We start from the raw sequence: 8,590 nt of genomic DNA on the forward strand, positions 1-8,590 counted from the left end.
TTTTCATCTTGCACTCGTCAAGAAACTTTGAATACCAATATCAAGGGAAAGCAACAATTTATACTGTATGAGAAGAAGAGTGCTGATTAGTTGGCAAGTGGACTCTGGTAGAGGCATTACATGGAGAGTGCACCAATTGATGGTGACTGGCAGTTAACTGTCAAGCATTTCTTGCAATTTAAAACTGGCAGCTTGACCCTGATTGGTCAAGGCATTGTCCTGAGGAATGAGTCAGCAAATCACTCATTTATTTTGCTTAGCTGAAACGGGCGCAATGCGTGTACGTGTTCTCTGTCTGCAAAGAACATGGCCCTATGTATTAATATATGTAGCTTTCAGTACACGCAAATGCATCCCACTACAAGCCCGACTGACCATCTTAAATTGGCTGTCAGCATAATTCTTAGCATGCTGAGGATTAATTAGCAAATGTTGTTTAATCACATTGAATGTTGGGCACTGTTTTGAGTTTTGCAAGCATAGGCAGGTTGCGTACAGTATGTATCCTGTCATGTGGAAGGGATATGCTGTTAGTTATGATCCACGAGTCTTTGGGATGTATGGCCTACACACCTAGCCTCTCACTGGCACTGAAATTCATAAACTCCCATTACCCATTTGTGTGAAAGGCAGAACACCTCTTATATGGTATAAACTGCTGTTCCCCCTTTTATATTGGTATTCTTGTGTAGTGTCCTGATGAGTGCAAGACAAAAAGCTTTGACATGTTTCTTTTTTCAGCAATGATAAGTTAACGTTGGGTGCTAGAGAAATTGCATGTGAAGTTGCTGTTCTGAGCTTTCTTGATCAGTCCACCTTATGGGGGAGGTGGTGGCACAGTGGTATTATCACTAGTATTCCAGAGACCCAGGGTAATGCTCTGGGAACCTGGGTTCAAATCCCACCATGGCAAATGGTGAAATTTGAATTCAATAAAAACCTGGAATTAAAAGTCTGATTGTAAAAACTAATGGAAGGAAATCTGTCCTTACCTGGTCTGGCCCACATGTGACTCCAGACCCACAGCAATGAGGTTGACTCTTAGTGCCCTCTGACAAGAGCAATTGGGGATGGGCTATAAATGCTGGCCTAGCCAGTGATGTCCACAGCCCATGAATGAATAATTAAAAAAGGCATGTAAATTGGGGAAGTGTGAGGTTTGACCCCTGATCTGTTCTGAATTAGTTGCCCTCATGGAAGGGTGTGATGATGTGGGGAGGAGGTAGAGATACTACTTTTGGTGGCTTCTGTTGAAAAATCTTACATTTCTTATGCTTAATCCATGGTTCAGTTGCATTTGTGTGTCACATGGGCCCATTTTTTTGAATTCATAGGAAAGTATAATGACTCTGTCTTGTGAAGGATTTTTAGCCAAGTTCCATCCTATATTGAGCATAGTTGTTTTTTAAAAATTGCAGAATGTATTCTATAGTGTGTTGCTGCGGTTGTATTTTTAGCATTTTTCTCTTTTCTTTGGAGCTATTTGATCTTGCCCTTGTCATGTTTATACCCTCGAGCTTTGACAGCAGGACCCTCATCTTTGGTATTTTACTGACCAGAAGCAACCCTAATACTTCCAATCATTGTACTCTGCACTTTGGCCACTAGCACTTCATCTTGGTTTCTCCATTCCATACTTTTTGAAGAGGGCAACATACTGCAGTTGCTCAATACTCCTAAATCATTTTTGAGGCCAAGGTAGCACTGGTGAACTAACGCCCTCTGCATACTAGGGATAAGTCTTGAAACAAAAGTCATAAGCAAAGTGTCTTAGTAGGTCTTGGAATTGAGTTGTCAAGAATGATAAATGCTTATTGCTGAAAAAAAAGGATTTTTTTTTGGTTGAAGCTTTTCATCTTGAACTCATCAGGATCATTAGCAAGAATACCAAATGTAAAGGGAACAACAGTTTATACTATGAGATGAGTGCTGATTGGTAGGCAAATGGAAAATGCACTAATTGATGATGACTGACTGTTAACTACCAAGCATTGTTTGAAATTTAAACCAGGCGGCTTAACTCTTGTTAAGGCAATGCACTGAGGAGTGAACCTGCCAATGGCTGTCACTTATTCTGCTTAGCTGAAACAGGTGCAATGTGTGTACATGTTCTTTCTGTCTGCAAAGAACAGGGCCCTGTGCATTAATATATGTAGCTTTCAGTACACGCAAATGCACCTGACCATGTGTCTGACTGACAATCTTAAATTGGTTATCAGCGCGTAATTCTTAGCACACTGAGGATTTCTTAGCAAATGTTGTCCAATCAAGGAATCCCATCTAATATTGGACACTGCTTTGAGTTTTGTAAGCACAGCTGGTTAGGTACCTTGCCCATTGTGAACAGCGAAAGGGACATGCTGTTGGATACAATTCGCCAGTCTTTGAGATGTACGGCCTACATACTTAGCATCATACTGGCACAGGCATCAATAAACCTATCCCCCTTTAGGGTTTATTTTCTGCCATTGAATTAATCCAGGGCAATTGGAGTTGCTTATTCTGATAGGAGGCTGCAAAATTTCAGAGAACAACATTTGTAGGTTATAATATAAGTGGTAATTTCAGTTCTGCATATTTTTCATGATGTTTGCAACTGGCCCTGCCTGTTCTCTCTCACACGTATAGTTATTGCTCTACATCAGCCATAATTTTACATACTAAAACAGTACATGCTTGCATGCAGCAAGACCTGTACAGCATTCTGACTTGGGCTGGTAAGTGGCAAGTAACATTGCCTGGCACTTGTGTGACATGAATGACAATCTGAAACAAGAGAGAATCAAACCATCTCCGCTTGACATTTAGTGGCATTACCATCACTGAATCCCCCACTGTCAACATCCTTAGAGGGTTACCATTGATCAGAAACTCAACTGGGACAGTCATATAAATACTGTGGCTATAAGAGCAGGTCAGAGGCTAGAACTCCACGGTGAGTAATTCCCCTGACTCCCCAAATCCTGTCCAACATCCACAAAGTGTAAGTCAGAGTGATGGAATACTCTCTCCATTTGCTTAGATGCGTGAGGCTCCAACGACACTAAATCTCAACAACATCCATGGCAAAGCAGCCTGCTTGATTGGCACCCCATTCACTCCCTCCGCTATCGACAGTGTGACAGCAGTGAGTACTATATACAAGATGCACTGCAGCAACTTGCCAAGCCTCCTGTAACACCACCTTCCAAAACCATGACCTCTATGACCTAGAGGAATAAGGGTAGCACACTTGTGGGAACACCACTGTCTGCAAGTTACCTTAAAGCCCACACACCTTCCTGAATTGGAACTATATCGCTGTCCCTTCACTGTTGCTGGTCAAAACCCTGGAACTTCCTTCCTAACAGCACTGTAGGTGTACCTACACCAGATAGACTGCAGCAATTCAAGAAGATGGCTCAAAACCATTTTCTCAAAGGCAAGTGAAGATGGGTAATAAATGCTGGCCCTGCCAGCAACATTGACATTTCATGAAAGAATGTGGAGATGGGCTTTGAGGAGGAAACCAGCCATAGAATGTCAGTGTGCTATAGGCTTACAAAGTTTTCTTAAATGCCTAAACCTTACAGACAAGTTAACCTGCAAAAATCTGAGAGAGAGCGCAGAGGTATCAAGGTAGCCAGCCTCTGTTGTTTACCATGCAGAATGCAGGTTGGAGCTCACACTCTGATTGAGGGGACCAAGTTTGTGAGGATTTAAGAGACTGGAAAATTTGTCTAGCTTTGGGTAGAGGGTGGAACGTCCAGGGTAACCCTCACCATGAAAGTCAGTTCTCGGATTAGAAGTTTTCTGGCTTGTAAAGCAAAAAGGGAATAAGCCATTAGGAGCTGAAAATAGCTCTGGGCTGGTTCCTGGAGAAAAAATTTCCCACTTAAGGGACGGAGCAAAGTATAACGTGGGGTGGGATTTTTATTCATTTTAAAAGTTAAATGGGTGATCTTCTTTGTAATTTAAACTATATTTTCCCCGCTGAGACAATGTTGCTTTTACTTCTTTTGTTACAGTGAAAGTCTTAAAACTTGCGATCTTGTCATGTAATCCTTCCAGTCAGTCACTGGAAATTCCAATATCTTTTTATAAGTTATTGGTCTCTATGGGGATTCTAACATAGCAACTATATTGTTATGGCACTTCAAAGGCCCTGGAATCAGGCATTGAATCATCATGATCTGTTCTGGGCGACCACACTCTAAGGCGGACTGTCTTTAAATTTCTATTCATACATAAAGTATCTGCATACGGAGTTTACTTCACAAGAGATTGAAGCCAGAGATGATCTTTCGATCTCCTGCTTTGATTTTCTTCTCCCCACCATGGCCACTTTTTGGTTGAATCAGACTGTTTGCAACCTTGAAAATTTATTTGAAAGATTAAGACTTGCATTTATATAGTCTCTCTCACAATATAAGGATAACCCAAAGCATTTTACAGTCAATAAACTTCTCTTTGAAATATGGTCACTTTTTAATGTATGACCCATGTGCTTTGGGAAATGCATATGTTTTGTATTGATGTCCCTTTAAAACCAAAGTGGGCTGGGGGCTATTCTGAAAGAGTGTTTATTGTTTTCCTGATTACAACATCATTAGGTTCCAAGAAATGCCCATGTGACCCTAGGGTTGCCATGGGGGTGAACAGCTAAGAAGCAAAGGGTAAATAATTGCAGTGGGTTCGGCCAGCCTGTTTGGTCGTTCGGAACATACTGAGAAGTAATGTAAAGAGGAAACAGACAAAGTTCTCCCAGAATAGAACAGTTTTCTCTTTGGCAGTCTTTGAACAGATCCTTTTGAAGCAGGTCTCTGAGAATAGAGGAGAAATAATGCAATGTGTGTTATATAGTTGAAAAGAGGAGGGAGTGGAAGACAGGAAGGGCAAGTGATTGTGGATTGGACAAGACCCACTGCTGCCTCTTCAGTGTCGCTAGAGTCCACCAGACTGTTTTAAATGGATCAGAGAAGGGAATATCTGGGGATTCTGTGCCTTCAGGACTGTTGTGACTTGAGTGAGAGAGGGTCTGTAGACATGCGCTTTGTCCATGGTAACCATGTTCAGGAACTCGGATGGATTATGGCTGCTCGATTACTGAAATGATTGAGTGGGAAGTGAGAGATCCTGCATGGTGGAGGCCGAGTTGAAAAGATTGAGAGATTGCACATGGTCCCATATTGTCTGGAAAGTAATACAAATGCTTATAACTACATGAGGCATATCTTTGAATTTAATATTTAAAGTAAAATTTATCTTTTGAAATATCCTTCGCCTGTTAATGTTTGGATTATATAGATTTTTAGTTGGTTTGTTACAGTAAAATGAAAACTTGTCTATTGGTTTTCTTTCCATTGGCTTCATGGGGATTCCTTTCTTTTATTGGTACATTGACCCAAATTGAGCTTCTGACTCTTTCTAGAACACAATGACTGCCTATGTCCACCTCTAAAACATCATCTGCTTTTCCGTTGCTGCAGCCCATCTGTTCCTGAAGCCCTCATCCATGGCCTTTTCACCTCCAGATTCTCTCATTCCGAAGTACTCCTGGTTGTCCTCCCATCCTCAACCACTCATAACTTCAGCTCATCCAAACCCTTGCTGCCTATATCTTGTCTTGCTCACCCACAACCCTGTGCTTGCTGATCTATCTATGTTGACTCTCAATTCCCCCCTCCCCAAAGCCTCAAATTTAAAAGTCATCTCATGTCTAAACTTCACTGTGCCCTCACTCCTATGTTGAAGTTCACCAGACACACAATTCTCTGAGAACTTGTGTTCCTCTAACAATGACCTCTTGCACATCCCCATCACTCTTTGTCCCACATTGGCAGCTGAGTCTTCAACTACCTAGGTGCTCAACTCTGGGATTCTGTCCCTTGACTTTTGCAGTTCTTCATCTCCCTATGTTCATTTTTAAGACCCACCTTTAAAACTTGTCTTTGACCAAGCTCCTCCTAATATCTCCTTGTCATGGAGTCAACTATTGCCTGATTATGTCTCTGAAGTGCTTTGGGATTTTTCTGTTAGAGCTGCTTGTCTTTGTTGTTGTCATCCCAGTTGTTGCAGTTCTAATTTTGATTCTGACTTCTGTTTAAATTATACACAGTGGAAATTCTCCCACAGCAGTTTTAAAGCCATCTTATAAATGAAAGAAACAGAGCTAAAAATTTCATGAACTCCAGTGAGGTAGGTAATCTCAGCTGGGTGGCAGTTGTGGATGCAGCAATTGGCTGAATATTCCTTGACCTGGAAGGGGTTGGGGAGTGGAGAAGAAGAAAAGCCATTGCAAAATGTGTGCATGTTTGATGCTTTAAATGTCGACAACACCTTCCATCACTTTGATTGTCAGCAGACTGATGTATCAGTCATTAAACGAATTGGATTTGTCCTACTTTTCTGAGGCAGGACCTACCTGGACAAATTTCCACATTGTCTGGTAGATGCTAACGTTGTATCTGTACTGGAACAGGTTGGCCAGAGGCACAGCTAGTTTGGAAGCATAAATCTTCACTTACAGTTGGGATGTTATTGGGTTCATAACCTTTGCTGTGTCCAGTGCACTCAGCTGATTCTTTATCATGTGCAGTGAACCGAATTGGCTGAAGGCTGGCTGGCTCCTGTGATAGTAGAGACCTCGGGAGGAGGCAGAGATGGATTGTTCACATGGCACTTCTGGCTGAAAATGGCTGCAAATGCTTCAGCCTTGACTTTTGCACTAATGTGCTGGTCTTCCCATCAATGAGGATGGGGATATTCATTGAACTTCCTCCTGTTAGTTTACATACCCATCACCATTCATGATTGGATGTGGCAGGACTGCAGAGGTTTGACCTGATCTATTGGTTCTGCTGTTTAGCATGTATGTAGTCCTGTGTTGTAACTTCAACAGGTTGGCAGCTTGTTTTGAGGTACGCTTAGTCTACACTCTGCATTTTACCAGGGTTGGTCCTCTGGCTTGGTGGTAATGGTAGAAGTGAGGGATATGTTGGGTGGAATAATTATGGTGGAATACAATTCTGCTGCTTGCTGGTGATGGACTACAGTGCCTCATAGATATCCAATTTGAGTTGCTAGTTCTGATCTGAATCTGTCCCATTTAGCATGGTGGTAGTGCCACACAATACAATAGAGCATGTCCTTAGTGTGAAAACAGGAATTGATCACTTCATTGCCTTTGTGGAGGTAACTTCTGCCATTACTACTTCATTAGGTGCATCTACAATAGGTAGATTGGTGAGAACGAGGTCAAATAGTTTTATCCTTTGTGTTAGTTCTTTCAGCACCTCCTGCAGGCTCAGTCTGGTAGTTGTGTTCTTCAAGACTTGGTCAGTAGTGGTGCTACCAAGCCACTCTTGGTAATAGACATTGAAATCCCTGCACAGAATTCATTGATATGGCACAGCTGATGGTAAATGCTGAGCTGCTCAAATCCTAGAGGGAAACTTGAAACAGCTGCCACAACTGTATTGCAGTTTGTAGATATTTCGAGATGCTATGCCTTCAATTCAATAGGTATAAGATCACCAAGTCTTTTAGGTTTCTTACAAAACTAAATTAAACCCTTATTAATAGAAGAAATGATTTTAAGTACATAGATCTACAAAGTACTACCATGATAACTTCTAAATCCCCTAGTTAATCTAACTCCCAGTTACGATCTATGTGCCTTAACAAAGGTGTAAAAGACCCAGGCAAAGAAACACGATACCCTGAACAATCCAATTCAAAGTGAGTTTTATTAACTTCAGTTCTTTGTGGGCATCAGCTTGAAGCTTAGATGCTGGCTGTTTTTAACACTTGTTTTTGATCTTAGAATGCCTGGCCTTCCACACAGCCTTCTCTTCTTTATACATATTTTCCACTTTGAAAGCAAATTCCCATTGTTTCACTATATTTTTGGACTTTACCTTTCTAATAATAATAATAAATAATAAAAAAAATCTCATACCAATTTTACCAGTAATCTTTGGGAAAAATAAACACAGTTTCTTAACTTCTAGCTACGTGAAACATTTCGCACCTTCTTTTGAATTCAAGATAGTCTGGTTTATTTAAAATGCAAATACCATTTACCTTTACACCTATGTCTACCTACTTAACATTTCAAACCTATCTTATCTTTTGATACATCAAAGCCTTCAGACCAGCTGCCTTTAATTCAATTAAGTCACACACACACACATACATACACAGACATAGACACAGATCCCACAATTACTCTAAAATTTCCAATAACATTTATGAAAATTATTATATCTTCCTGATAACATTCTGTGACCTTGCTACCTTGTTCAGCATGGAAGATTACAGATCAACTGAGGGAGGGCGATAGATGGTAATCAACAGGAGGTTTCCTTGCATATGTTTGACCTGTGAGACTTTATGGAGCTCAAACTCAATGTTGAGGACTTGAGCACTCCAGGAGTAGTGCCACCTCTGGTTGGTCTGTCCTGCTGATGGATCAGGGCATACTTGGATGGTGATAGAGGCTATTTTTAGAAAGAACAACTATTTAGGGATGAAGGGGTGGGGCACATAGCTGATGAAGAGTTTTTTGATTGGGAAACCGCGTGTGAAATTACAATTAGCTATTTGCATT

This window comes from Carcharodon carcharias, chromosome 19 (assembly GCF_017639515.1).
Source record: "Carcharodon carcharias isolate sCarCar2 chromosome 19, sCarCar2.pri, whole genome shotgun sequence".
NCBI lineage: Eukaryota > Metazoa > Chordata > Chondrichthyes > Lamniformes > Lamnidae > Carcharodon > Carcharodon carcharias.